Raw genomic sequence first — 15,705 nt, forward strand, 5'->3', positions numbered from 1 at the left:
TGAGGGAGTTCCTTGATGAGATTAGCATTTAAATCAGTAGACTGAGTAAAACAGATGGGTGGGCATCATCCAGTCTGTGCAAGCCTGCATAGAAAGAAAAGGCAGAGCAAGTGAGGTTTTTTTTCTCCATGCCTGACTGCTGAGCTGCAACGCTGGTCCTCTCCGAACCTCAGACTGGGAATTTTATTAGCAACTACTCTGGTTCCCAAGCCTTCAGGGTCAGATTGAACTACACCATGGCTTTCCTAGTCTCCAGTTTGCAGATGGCATTTCATAAGATTTAGTCAGCCTCTATAATCATGTGAGCCAATTCCTTATAAAAAATCTCAGTCTTCCTCATTAAATAGATACAGCTATATAGATACACAGAGATATGAATGTGGATACATAGATACAGATTCTGTTGGTCTGTTTGTCTAGAGCACTCTGACTGATTCAATCCCACCTTCAGGGATGGGCTTTAGGGCAGGAGTTGAGAGGAATTATCAAATGATTATATAGAAAGAAAACGGAATCCAGTGAGGTCAATAACTTAACATCTTTTCCCTCAGCAGTTACTCCTCCTTTCCGGTGCCCAATATTGTTTGGTTCAGTTTTGTTTCTTAGAGAAGAGAGCTAATTATTTGAGATAAAATACACATTAAATATAGATCTCTTTGTAAGATAAAGTAGTTGGAGAAAAAGCTAGACATGGGGCCACAGAGGAAAATGATTCATTAGTGATTTCCACCCACGGCAGGATGAAAACAGGGTACAGAGTTGAAAAGAGAAAATGGGTAAGTGGAAACGAGGAGGTCAATTCTAAATGAATGTTTTATCGATAAAGAAAATTATCCCAATTGTCCAAACGATTTCTCAAAAAAAAAGTCAAACATTGATTCATGATACTCAGTGAAAATACTCTTGGTCTCATTAGTTTGGAAATTGATTTTTTAAAAAACTTGCTTTTTTAAATTTAACTTACAAAGTACATGATCATACATTATCTAATGCACTCTTAAAATAAATATGGAGTGACCAGGTAGAGCCCATTGGAAACTCTCACTTGCCCAAAATAAAAGGGAGCATCAGGGAGTGAGGGTAGTAAGAATTCATCTCTAAAGCAAAGAATTTCTCGGGATTGCTCTCTCCACTGATGACCTTGAAGTTCTCCAAAAAAGAACACCTTTGAAAAGGCTGAGTTCTATGCTTGGCAGTTCCACTTGTAAGAATTCCCTAAGATCACGGTCCTCTTCTGGCACAAGAAACGGCTCTCCGACAGTGGTATTGCTAGTCATCCTGATTTCTGAGTGGCCTGTTTAAGATCTACAGAAGTTCCTTCCAATTCGCTGCCTTGGGTGATTTCCCAAGATATGGTGTATAAATAGTGTTAGTTTCTTGTACCAATTTATTTATTGATTAGCTCTCCCACAGGTGAGGAAATGGGAAACCATTATAGGCATATATAAAATCTGACAACTAGCCTACTTGGACAGAATTTTGCACAGCAATCTGCTTCACTGCTCACACCTGCATAGCTGTGTCATACATTTAAGAAATCTAAATCATTTCCACCACAGGCACATCATAGCACAGTGTTCAACTTCAAGCTCCTTTATCAGGAAAGCTAATTACATTCTCTTATTAAGTTCACACACTGTATTTCTACACTGTATCTTTAATATATGAGTATCATTTTCTTTCCTCCCTCTATTTTCTGCATGGGTTGTGGCCTGGAGATATATTCTTAGTTCTGTCCTTCTCTTTCTCCCTACAACATGCTTTCTCTCCTAGTCACCAATCTGTTCTCACAAGCTTAGCCATCAGCAGTAACTCCTCCTTCCCTGGGTCCACTCTATCCCTAGAAGCTTCCTCTTTAATCACTTTCCCCGTGTCCTTGGGCAGCTCTGTGGAGTCCTTAAACTTCTACACTGCACGTTTTTTATTCCCACCTAGAAGGAAAGTTGAAAGCAAAGAGTGACATGTGATTAATCACATGCAAATTCATGCATGTCTTTTCTTTTCCCCAAAGCATCCTTTTATGGAGCGATCACAGATTTTTAAATTGAAGGCATGATAGCAACTTAAGTGTCATTGTTACATTATCTCAAAAAAAAATGTATTGGTTAAGCACAGGCTATGTATGCTCAATATGGTAATGAGGACACAGATTAAAGCAAGCAAGAAATAAAAATTATGCACAAGGAACTTTATTGTATGAGTTGCAGATAAACTATCACAAGAAGTATCATATAAATAGCATAGGATAAACCTCAGGAGAGGTCTAAAAGAGGTCTATGGAGTATTGAGGAAAGCATACTGACATAAAGTGGATCAAGGTATTCTTTAGAAAAAGGATGTATTTGAGATTGATGAAATGATTAGTAAAGGAGACAGAGATACTGAGAGGTTGGGGAAGTCACTCCAGAGAGAAATTAGGAGCAAAGACACATGCAGATACACAGAGTTACTGGGGAAGAGCCAATGACCAATTTTGGATAAATATTAAAATAATTGAGTGTAGAGAGTATGATGGGGTCACTTACGTCAAGCAGTGACATAAAGATTCAGGACGGCAGCCAAGGGCGATGAGCTGAGAAACAGACACTGCTAAAATCAGAACACGCTGACAGTACCAAGAACTGCTAATTAACAAGGCCAAGAGAACGTGGAAGAACCAAGAACTGTTAATCACTAGAACCAGAAGAGGCCTGAAATGGCTAACGACTGATTAAACTCCTTCAAGAAGGCAGGATTTCTGCAGTAAACTCTCTGATTTTCCAGATGCCGACTCTTCCACATCTGACCACGTACGAAAGGCAACTGCCACTGAACGCCCTGCGGGGCTGACCACGGAACATAATCAGCAGTTAAGTGCTGACAGCTGATGCAGACCAGACGGAGTCCTCATTTCAGCTGTGTGCTCACCGACTGATTTTCCCTTTGGTTTGTTCACTTCTTACACTTGTACTTTATTATGTGGCTTTGTATTGTATGTCTTGTGTATGCGTAGGAAGCCAAGTGAAAGGAGTTCGGAATCCCAAGCCTGTTACAATTGTGTGAACCCTGCTTTATGAGTGAATAAGCTAACATCGTGGAAAGACACAAAGTGTGTAGTGCCTTTATAGCACGCTCGTGACGTGGAGCAAAGCATACAGCAAAAATGATCACTGGAACTGTGTCATGGAGACCCAAGTGTGCACGAATAAGGGTTTCATAAAATTGACAGATGGTGATAACCAATGAAGGTGCTAGAAAAGTGGCATGATCGAAATGTATCAATCACCCCATTAATATGAATACGGTAGCCCCCGTTTTTCTATCCAGGATACTTTCCCCGGCCCCCACTGGATGCCTGAAACCCCAGATAGCACCGAGCCCTCTATATATTCTTTTTTTCCCTATACATACACCCCTATGATAAAGTTTAATTTATAAATGAGGCACAGGAAGAGATTAACGATAGATAACGATAAAATAGAATTACAACAATATACACATAAAAGTTTTATGAATGTGGCTTCTCTCGCTCAACATCTCTTATTATACTGTACTCACCTCATATTAACGGGCCATGGTAAAATGCTTACATGAAGAGATGACGCAGTAAATGACGCAAGCCATGCAATGCGCAGCGTCTGGCTACTGTGGACGTCATCACGCTGCGTCAGGAGGAGGAGCCTCGGCTTCAGAGCAGGCTTGGCGGCGTCAGGAGGGGGAGCCTCGGCGTGAGACCCAGGCTTGGCGGCTGGAGGTTAAAAGCAAAGAAAGCTGAACCACAAACGAGGGGACTACCCTACCCCTAAGAAAAAATAATCATTACGGTAAAAAGGTTTTACCAACGTTCCAGTAAAATAGGTTTGTTGTTGGGAAGCATAACGTTACAGTTAACAACCCAAAGTCCTTCCTGACAGGATATGTGCATTACTAATTTATAATGATTATAGTGTGGGAATATTGACTTAACATCGCAAACTCCCTGAACATAATGTGAATGTTTTACGATTCAGAGAGAATTTCAGATACTTGCAGGTTTTCTGAGTCACTATTGGCAGTAGCTGTTCTTTACAAGTTAACCAGGGCAGTTTCATGGAGTAGTTTAGAAAAAATATCTATGGCAATCATTTTCTTTTTTCTTTTTTAAATTTTTTTAAATGTTTATTTTTGAGATAGAGCGCTGGCAGGGGAGGGGCAGAGAGAGAGAGCGAGGGAGACACAGAATCCGAAGCAGGCTCCAGGCTTTGAGCTGTCAGCACAAAGCCCCACTCGGGGCTGCAACTCATGAACTCCGAGATCATGACCTGAGCTGAAGTCTGACACTTAAACCCAATGAGCTACCCTGGAGCCCCAATCGTTTTCTTTTTTGTAAGTATTAGCCAACAACTGCAGCGGGATCAAAATTATAGATACAATTCAGTTATGCAGACATAAAATTTTAATTTTCCCATAATTCAACTCAATTTAGGCCGGTTCCGCATAGCTTAGCTTCTCCTAACGTGCAAAAGACCTGAATCGTGTTACTTCAAGGTAACACAATCATTTCTGGTTAAAAATTTAGACTCTTTGGGTAAACATTTAAACAAACTTAGTATTTTAGTTTCTCATGATTAAAAATTTAAACTTTGTATCTGGACCGTTTCCCACTTTTAAAGACACCTCCCTTTTTCTCTTAGAATTTGTGCAAGAGCCAAAGGATTATAAGAGATCATGCATGTTGGGGACGAAGATACTGACCTTGAGTAATTGCTGCCACCCCAGCCCAACCACAAGATGTCTAAACTCAGTTGTTTTTGAGTTTTCGTTCTTTAACACTATTGCCTCTGCTGCTAATGTCTTGGGACATCGCTTCTCTTGGCACATGAACTATACTATGATGCTCCTGGGACCTTCGTCACAACTATCCCAAAAGGCAGCACCTCCTGGCATGAATACTGCTTCTTAATTTTCAAAAATTTTCTGAGGATCTGCAGAATATCTCTGTGCCCCCCCTGGAGACAAAGGAGTATTGGGAGGCTTTCTCTTCTCTGCCTAAAAACACCATGCAGGCGTTCCTGATCGCTGCAGCTGCTCATGTTGGTGCTGGGTCCTCTGTAAGGTAGGAGCCTCAGAGCACACACCTTTGCTGTTATTGTCATACATTCCATGGTTTCCTCTTCCCTGCACCAGGCAAGGGAGCAAAAGTGCCCTGGCAACCTCTGTAGTCCAGATCCATATCCACTAAATTCTTTCCTCTCCCATCCCAGGAAAACTTGTTATTTTCTTTGTTTTGTCGTGGAACTCTGTCCTTACATCATACCCTGTATCCTTCCATAGTCTCTGACATATACCAAGAGCCTGATATTCTTAGACTTCCTAAATGTGGCTCTTGATATTTAGAAGGAAACATGGTAAATGGGTGATGGGTATTAAGGAGGGCACTCGTGATGAGCACTGGGTGTTGTATCGAAGTGATAATTCACTAAATTCTACATCTGCAACTAATATTACACTGTATGTTAGCTAACTGAAATTTAAATAAAAGCTCGGGAAAAATGAAAGGAAACTTAGGATTTAGAAAACTCCATTTTCTCTCAAGTGCTTGGCTCTTGGAATTGAAAGCCTAGTTTTCAAGACTAATGTTTCATATCTGTTCCCTTTTAAAGTTTATTTTGAAAGTCAAAGCTGAGTTACGGTGTATGTGTTATTGATGTTTATTTCCCCAAGGAAAGCATATACAGAAAACTGTTGACATTGTTTGACCAATAAGCTTAAGGATAAGGGTACAGTTACAAAAAATTATACAGCTTACTAGCAAATTATTATCATACCTATATATAGATACCATGACCCATATATGGGTATATTAGCGTGCTCAGCCTGCCACAACAAAATACCACAGACTGAGTGGCTTAAACAACAAAAATTTATGTTCTTATAATTCTGGAAGCTAGAAGTCCAAGATCAAGGTTCCATCAGGGTTCCTCTGATAAGGCTTCTCTCTCTGGCTTGTAGAAGGCCACTGTCTGGTTATGTTCTCACGTAGCCTTTTCTTTGTGCATACACAGAGAGATAGAGGGAGCCCTCTGGTGTCTCTTCCTTATCCTTGTTTCCTCAATTAATCTTAATTATTTCCTTAGTCTCCCTATCTTCAAATACAGTCACATTGAGGGTTAGAACTTCAATATATGCATTTTGGAAGGGACATATAATTCAATCCATACAGTGAGTAATAAATTACTTAAATTAATTGTTCCCAAATAATTTGTGATGAATCAATCATTCTTATCTTTCTTCTAAAGAGGAAAACTTCTAACCCAGTGCAGTGATTTAAGGATACCTGGAGGTGTCCCTAGCATACTTTTTAAAAATGGCTTAGCAGGTTCCTCCCATTCAAGGACTCGAAGTCATTAGGGAAAGAAGCAGGAGAGGAGATTAAAGGAGAAGCAAGTAATTTGGCTCATCTTCTCTCTGAGTCCTAGCATGAATGGAGAAAGAAGTTACTTCTGAATGAATGAATAGTAATGCAAGTGACAGTGATAGTGTAAAAGTTAGATTCAAGGCTAAACTATTTTAATAATCAAGGGGTAAGAAATGATAATTTTGTGACACGATAAGAGGTGTTAACACTACCATGACAATCATATTGCAGTAATATAAGTGTATCGGTTCAACATGTTGCAACCTTAAACTTACACAATGTTAAATGTCAAATATATTTCAATTCACAAAGTAAATAAAACATATGGATTTAAAAGTAACCAAGAGGCCTCAAAATAGAATGACTTTTAAAAATTTTTATTTTTTTTCCCCCAAAAGTGTCTACTCATAATTTAACATACTGCAGCCCATGGGCCAAATCTGGCCCACTTCCTGTTTCTGCATGACCTGCAAGTAAAAAATGATTTTTATATTTTTAAAGTGTTGAAAAAAAATCAAAAGAGTAATATTTGTGACACGTGAAAATTATATGAAATTCAAATTGTGGTGTTCACACAAAAAAAGTTCCGTTGGAACACAGCCACCCTCAGGCATTGATGTATTATCTATGGCAGGGCTGAGTAGTTGTGACAGAGACTGAATGGACCCATGAAGCCTGAAGTGTGTGTTTACTTTGTAACCCTTAATGGGAACCATTTAATGATCTTTGGTGTAACCAGTTCAGGCTAGTAAAGCAGCCATACCCCCTGAATCCTCCAGGGACCCTGCTCAGAGGAGCATCACCAAGGTCAATACAGGGGCAAACCTTGCTCTGGGCTTGTCCAGCTGGCAAGGAGTGTGAATGTGGTGCACACTCCTTCACACTTATTCACACTTAATTCATTGCTGTGAATTTTGCTGATTGGCCTCTCCAAACTGCAGGAGACAGAGATGAAGGTAGTCAATAGCCGGCAAGCCATGTGCTCTGTCGAAACTCTATTTCTAATGGAAAATAAAACCAAACCTCAGCTCTTCATATTGACTCTCTAGTGCATCTTTATTCTCAGTTCTGACCCTGACCTTCTACCTCCATACAATGAATTTTTATTCTCACAAAGGATGGAATAAAAAAAGACATATAATTTAAAATACAAAAATGTGATTTAGTTGTTTATTTCTAAACATTATGGTGTCTCTAAAGTACTCTTATGAGGTAAACTGAGAAAAATAATCTTATAATTTGCATTCAGAGCCTTAAGAAGCTAGTTCTAAAAATGACATTTTCTTTGTTTTGATACTATTAACTGATACTTCAAGGGTTTTCATCAATCCAGAACTTTCTTCCCTCCGACAATTGCTTCCATGCAACTCTTCAATATGTGTTCACTCTATAGAAAGACACCCGAAGATTATTAAAGTAAAACTATTTTAATGAGTTTATGCTTCCATAGGATTATGTAGGATAAGAACTGAGTTCATTGTCTTATTCCACCTCCAAGTCTGGCTTTAGGTGATACTGGACTGGAAATACTAATAATCTTATTTTTTCTTGATAATTCTCATTAGTTATGCTTTAGTCCAACATGTGTTTAATTTGATTTAATGAAGACACTAAATAGAATGTACATCAGAGAGTTGCACTCCCTTGTTACTGATCCATACAAAACCAAAATAAATGAGAGCACATCTACCATTAAAATAAGCCCTATAGCTATAAGTCAAGGTTAAATTATTACTAATTTATATTTTATATTTCCTAGATTTGCGTAGAAAAAGATTAATCATCTTCCTGTAGGGGTAGGAAACATTTCCCTTCTTCCCTTCTAGGTTCTTTGCCTGGGCTAATAACTGACAAAAGATAGATTAACAGGAGAAAAGGAGTTTAATTTCGCACATGTGGGTGCCCCATAAAAAAATATAACACTCAAAGATGTGACCAAAGCAGTCAGCTTTTACATCTTTTGAATAAAGAAACAATAAATTTGTAAAGAATTGACAAGACAAAGCAGTTTGGGCTTTGAGGCAGTAAATTAGTGAAGAAGTAACAAGATTTGTTTACACAGGCTTCTCCACCTTAAATTCCCTGTCTTTGGTGATAAGAATGCCTCTACCTCTGGTACAGGGAGGGTACCTTTCACATTGGAGATTTATTTCCTGCTTTCAGGGCTCTGAAGGAGGGCCACAATGTCCTTGTACCTACTGTGTCTTGAGTAACTAACTCAGAATAATCAGTAAGCCAAAGGCATATTTTCGGGGAGCATTTTCTGCTGGCTTCCATTGTTCTACATAAGTATTAGCTTTCGCTACTTTATGATTCTTGCTTCTGTCGTAAGAATCTGGGATTCATATCCTTCAGTGTATAAAGCTGAGCATCCACATGGGTTTTTTTACGGCAACTAAGGAATGATATCCAGTAACTCTCTTGCAGTGGAAAAAGCAACTATATTGTTAATTATTTTAAATGCAGTACTCCAAAATATGCTTCTCCATGATCAAAATTATCTGAAACAACAAAACTTGGAAAACAAAAATAACAGAACTGTTAAATGTTAACACAAGGGGTGTTTTAGAAATTATCTACTCTGAGATTTGGCAAAGTGCAGCTTGCAGGTGAAATCCAGCCTTGACCATTTGTTTACAGATTGTCTGTGGCTGCTTTTTCAGTAACAACAGAGTTGAGTAGTAGCAATGAAGACGAAGACCGTATGATCTGTAAAGCTGAAAATACTTACTACCTGGACGTTTGCAGGCAATGTTTGCCAACCAGTAATCGGGTCCAGCTCCTCTCATTGTGTGGCTACTGAGGTCAGGCGAGGTTAAGAGTACAAAAAAGGCAGCAGATCCCACATCTCTTGTCTCACAGGCACGAGCCTCAAAAGATGAAAGATTAAGGTGAAACTCCTTTCCTATTAATTCAATAACAATCTAAATTCTTGTCTTCTCAGACCAATTACTCGCTGCCCCTGAAAATGTATGCCTTGCACTTTTATGATTATGCCACTGTTCATACCTTCCATCTATTTAGAATGTCATTTCTCCCTTCCTTTCTGTCTGGAAAACTCCTACTTATTCTGTAAGGCCCAATTAAATGTCATATCATCTCACTAGCTTCCCTTGATCTCCCTAAGCAGAAATAGGGGCTGTCATTTATATTCTTACAGCGATTTATGTGTGCCATTTAAAAACTATAATATGTCAAATTGACACACTCAAGGAAGAGTGAGTAATGCCACAGAACTGTGCACCTATAAATGGTTAAGATGGAAAGTTTTATGTCATGTATATTTTACCACTATAACAAAAAGGGGGGAAAAAAAGAAAGAGTGAGCCTTGCTCAGGTACCATTCTGGGATTCTGGTACGCACGTTGTGGGACCCAGCATTAGTAGTAAATATCATTAGTGTCTACCTTGTTCAAGATTTTTTTTTCTGTAGCCTGAATGCCAAATGCTGAGTATATTCTTCCATATATAAATACATATGTATATGTGTATATATACACATATATGTGTATATGTGTATATATACATATATAGAGAGAGAATGTAAAATTATTCTGTTCTAGCATTAACCACCATGAAGGATTATACAACAGTCATAGACTCCTCATTCTCTCTCTCAGAAGCTGGCAGTTCACATTTAGAAGAAAGAGGTGACTGTTTTAATTATAAGGTAAACCGTCCTGGTTATTTCTGTCCTTCTTGGTAGTGGTACAAGTTTGAACAAGTACAAAAGTATAATTCTTCTGCATTTCTGTAAATGCCTCCTGCTGACCCAGAACGAATATTTGTTTGCCCAACTATCATACAAAAAAATCTTATCACTGAGAATTCTGAACTCTGTTATTTCCTGTGTTTTCCTTCAATATTATCTCCTGGTAGAATTAATGGACAAAAAGAAAGAAAATATAAGGTGCTTCTATGAGAATTCCTTGGTAAGCAGTTTCATGCCTACCTTCAAAAGAGTTATTTATATACACATGATAGTGGTTGTCTGTTTAAGGATCTGCCTGCTTCTGCACCTTTAAAGTGTATGTCTGCTGATACTAAGATTTACTCACCTTTAAATCCTCACACGTAACATGGGGCCAGACACATAATAGTTGAACATTGAAAATCTAACTATATAAAGGATAAAAGAAGTCAACTGCTTTCGAAATTGGTCTTACCTAAGAACATTTGCAGATTAAATCCCAGGCATCTGATCAACTGGACAATTTTCCAAATTATGTATTTAGGGAACATAAATAAAAAGCATCAAAAGATGAATTGAAGTAGACTAACAAACTTGTGAAACAAATACTCCCTGTCAGTAGTGATCAAAGAAATGCAAATGAACTGTTTCTTTTAATGTGAATACTGCTCCTGGTTTAAGGTAGTATATTTTTTCTTTTTAATTTTCTTTTTTTTTTTAATTTACATCCAAAGTAGCATATAGTGCAACAATGATTTCAGGAGTAGATTCCTTAATGCCCCTTACCCATTTAGCCCATCCCTCCCCACACCCCTTCCAGTAACCCTCTGTTTGTTCTCCATATTTATGAGTCTCTTATATTTTGTCCCCCTCCCTGTTTTTATATTATTTTTGTTTCCCTTCCCTTATGTTCATCTGTTTTGTGTCTTAAAGTCCTCATATGAGTGAAGTCATATGATTTTTGTCTTTCTCTGACTGACTAATTTCACTTAGCATAATACCCTCCAGTTCCATCCACATAGTTGTAAATGGCAAAATTTCATTCTTTTTGATCACCAAGTAATACTCCATTGTGTATATATGCCACATCTTCTTTATCCATTCATCCATCCATGGACATTTGGGCTCTTTCCATACTTTGGCTATTGTCAATAGTGCTGCTATAAACATGGGGGTGCATGTGTCCCTTTGAAACAGCACACCTGTATCCCGTGGCTAAATGCCTAGTAGTGCAATTGCTAGGTCATAGGGTAGTTCTATTTTTAGTTTTTTGAGGAACCTCCATACTGTTTTCCAGAGTGGCTGAACCAGGTTGCATTCCCAAAGGTAGTATATTTTAATGTATATCTATTTACTATAAACTAGTCAAACTTAAAAAAAAAATAATTTGACTAAATCTATCAAAAACCCTCAATCCAGTGATGTCATCTCTGAAAAATCTATTCTAAAGAAATAACGTATAAAAAACTTCATGGATGGGGTGCCTGGGAGGCTCAGTCAGTTGGGCGGCCAACTCTTGAGTTCAGTTCAGGTCATGATTTCTCAGCCTCATGCTGACAGCACAGAGACTGTTTGGGATTCTCTCTCTCCCTCTCTCTCTCTCCCTCTCTCTCTCTCCCTCTCTCTCTCTCACTCTCTCTCTCTCTTTCTACCCCTCTGCACTCATGCTCTCAAAATAGATAAATTTTTAAAAAAATAACTTCTTGCACAAGGCATTCAGCTTGGTGTTATTTATAATAGAAAATCTTGAGAGCCCGTTAAATATGAAAATTGCCCCAATGGTTAAATAAACTATGGTATATTTATTCAATAATAGTGTTTAAAACAAGTGTTTAAAATAAGTTGGAATCAGGATTAAATATGTAGTGGAGTAAAAAAAAAAATCAACCATCATAGTGATCACAAATATGTAACATAAAAAACAAGACATACAGAGCAGAAAGAACAAAAGAATGAAAACAAAGACAGATAACACTGAAATAAATGTGACAAAAACAATGAGTGGCTTTCTTTGGATTATTTAAATATTCTGTTTTTCTTTCCTTCTTTATTTGTTTCTAAATTTGTTCTAATCATCTTCCATAACATATTTATTGAGAAAAAAAAATATTTTTTTAATGTTTATTTATTTTTGAGAGAGAGACAGAGCATGAGCAGGGGAGGAGCAGAGAGAGAGAGATACAAAACTCCAAGCAGGCTTCAGACTCTGTGCTGTCAGCACAGAGCCCAACGTGGGGCTCGAACCCACAAACGGTGAGATCATGACCTGAGCCGAAGTCAGACGCCTAACCAACTGAGCCACCCAGGCACCCCAAGGGAGAAGCATAATTAAAAAATATATTTTCAAGGGGTAGTTGGAAGGCTCAATCAGTTAAGCGTCCAACTCTTGATTTTGGCTCAGGTTGTAAACTGACGGTTCCTGAGTTCAGGCCCCACATACAGCTCCATGGCGTGAGCACTGAGCCTGCTTGGGATTCTCTCTTTCTCTTCCCCTCTCCTTCTGCTCCTCCCCGCTCACATTCTCTCCCTCTCTCTGTCTCTCACTCTCAAAATAAACTTTTAAAAAATAGTTTAAAGTATTATCAAATACTCTAACTACTGTAGTGTGTGGGTGATTAAGGAGGTTAGATATTTAGCTACTTAATACTTCATTCAAGATCAATTACTCTAATACCTGGCGGAAGGCTAAAACATTTTATGGCTGTTTCTTTAGTTTGCCAAGTTTGCTCTTTAAATTCAGTTTGCTGTTATTGCCATGTACTAATTATGCCAACTTGGGAATGTTGTATATGTTATAGCATTTCTGAGTGTCCGTTTCCTCATGTGTAAAATGGCATTAATGCTACTACTAACAATAATAATGACTCCACAAAGATTTTGTGGGGTTTTAGAGGAGATAACAAAGATAATACTGAGAACTGGTACTTAAAAATGTTAGTTCTTTTCTTCCCACATGAATCTCTCTCTGATATCTGATAGCACAAACTGCCATCACATTCCACAGTTGAGCTGCCTACCATATAGCCACTTGGTTAAAATTGGGAAAACCACCAACCAGCATTGCATGAGACAGTAAATTGCATTTGCTTGAAACTGAGGTAACAAGCATCAGTTAGAATAAGACAAGAAATTTTTTTTTATCTAATCTTATGGAAATTATATGCTCTTAGGAAAAGCTTTAAATAGCCTTTGGAATGAAACACACCATTTCTAATAGGATCCAAATACTATTAAATGTGTTAGACTGTTTCAAGAATAATGGTGCAAGTACATTTTGGAAAAAAATATGAGTCTTGTTAATATGCTAATTTCACAGGCATATTTCTACTTGACAACTGTGGGTATTATTTTAATTAGAGTCATACTTACATTCTAATATAAGAATTACTACTAAAAGCAGTTTTAATTTCCATCAAGAATAATTTATTGTATTCTTTTCACTTTGTTCTTGAATCCACACCCGTTGTAAATTATCTTGTCTCTGTTAATTAGTAGCCTAAAGCAGTCTTCTTGTTTTCTACTCTTCTCTGCTATCTATATCAATTATCTTTATTTCTTTTTCAGTTTTCCCTTCATTTAAAGCTTGATGTGATGAAACTTCAGAATAAAACAATAATAAAGAATTTTGCTGTTTTTTAAATAAAAATCTATTCAGTATTATTTCTGTTTATTTCCAAATAGTGGGGAAGGTATACACCTTAGTGAGACACCATGGAAAAAATAAGTGATAAACATACTTAAATCATCAGTTTGATCTAGTTGGAAATGTTTGTTTTATTTAACCACATGGGCCTTCAGAATAATCAAGAAATTAGTCTAAATTGTTTTGTATTTTACCGTCTCCTCTGAGTAATGCCAGTTCAGGCCAGTTATGTCACAGATGTGAAGTAACTCTTTTGGAAAAAAAAATATTCCCTTTATTAAACCATTAGAGAACCGTCATAATAATATGTGCCAACTATAAATATACAGCGTGGCATACACAAACCTGAGTTTTTATTGTAAACTAATGATTGAATGGCTAAAGTTAAATGTCTTATGCACATTGTTTCTTGTTCTATTTTCTGTAAACACATAATATTTAGTTAATTTAATCTTTAAATTTGTTTCTGATATTGGTGACTCTTCAATAACTCAGAGCAATATTCAATGACAAAATATCTAACACATGTCTTGGAAACAACATACATTGATAGTGGGCCAATTTTCCAGTGGAAAAGACAGTCTCGTAACATAAATAGATCTAAGTATTATTTTGTATATCAAGTATGTCAATTTTGCTAAAAAATCTGCATTCAGATATATCATGTAGGAGGAAAATTTAGCTGAAATTTTAAGAGAGATGGACATTTTGCAATGCTGTTGTGTGAACTAAATCTATAAAATAGAAATATTTAATGTCTCTTTATAATGGGAATTTAAAATTTAACAGTATTCCCCCGTATAAGACATTTCATTTAATCACCTAACAGCTGTAGGCTGTGTTGGAGTTTTGTCTCCTTCTTTATTTCTAACTAAACTGACTGAAATATCTTCTTGTATTTTTTATAGAAGTATTTACTTAGCACACAATAATATTTTATAGCAACCAATTCCTCTTGCAACATTTAGGTGATTTTCTCTAATTTAATCACCTTCTATAGAATGCAGACATGTTCAGACGTGTAGATTAACTGTGAACAGAATGTACGTTTTTGCCATACGTAGAAAATCAATGTCATACATTTGCTTGACAGGCAGTTAAATTTCTCTCAATATTAGTCTTTATTAATATGGGACTGTAAATCTTTCTTTCTTACACATATTTCTCTTTCTAATATCATAATATAATGACTGTTCATATCCTTAGCTTCCCAGAAACTTTTTAAAAAACATTGTGGTTTTGGAGACACTTGGCTGACTCAGGTAGTAGAGCATCTGACTCTCGGATCTCGGGATTGTGAGTTTGAGCCCCACATTGGGTGTAAAGATTGCCTAAAAATAAAATCTTAAGAAAATAAATAAAATAAAACACTGGAGGTTTTAGTTGTTGGGAATTTTGGGGATCCCTTTAAGTACCTAATTAAAGCTATGAAAATTTTTCCCCCAGGGAAAATAACATTCCCCCTCTCTCTGTCTCTCAATCTCTCTCTCTCTCTCTTTCTCTCTCTGTCTCTCTCTCTCTCTCTCTCTCACACACACACACACACACACACACACACACACTTTCCCTGCCTATTCAGGAGGTTTATAAATCTCTTGAAGTTCATTGGTAGATCCCTTAAGCAGAAGAACTCAACAAAATTTCCTGAGGAACTTTTAAAAAATCTCTTCCTTAAATACCGCTCAATGATTCTGATTCCTGGTCTTTGGTTACATGTCTCTGCTCTTTGAACTTCCAAAAGATCTAACTATTGGCCTGGATATTTTCTGACTACCTCAAGATGTCCTTCTATCCCCGGATAATGTACCTTTGTCCCTCCCGCCCTTCATCTGTTCAACCAAATTCTGAACTACACTTTTTCTAATACTCTTCCTCTAACCCTGATCCTGGATTTCAGTTCATCCCTGAAGCTTTTCTATAACAAGCTTGTTTCTGCTTTCTAGGAATCATTGATCCAGAATTCTTGATGAATTGGAATCAATGCCCCAACATGGT

At 37.3% G+C, this 15,705-nt stretch overlaps 1 long non-coding RNA gene across 1 annotated transcript in view; it reads left to right on the forward strand.

Moving 5' to 3' along the window:
• The first annotated feature begins 3,694 nt into the window (after nucleotides 1-3,694).
• Nucleotides 3,695-15,705, forward strand: part of LOC125923444 (uncharacterized) — a 71,939-nt gene continuing 59,928 nt past the window's right edge. Inside the window, exons 1-2 of the long non-coding RNA XR_007458042.1 lie at nucleotides 3,695-3,803; nucleotides 4,653-5,074. This is a non-coding gene — a long non-coding RNA (uncharacterized LOC125923444). The remainder of the gene's footprint in view (nucleotides 3,804-4,652; nucleotides 5,075-15,705) is intronic.

Source organism: Panthera uncia, chromosome B1 (genome assembly GCF_023721935.1).
Source record: "Panthera uncia isolate 11264 chromosome B1, Puncia_PCG_1.0, whole genome shotgun sequence".
NCBI classification, from domain to species: domain Eukaryota; kingdom Metazoa; phylum Chordata; class Mammalia; order Carnivora; family Felidae; genus Panthera; species Panthera uncia.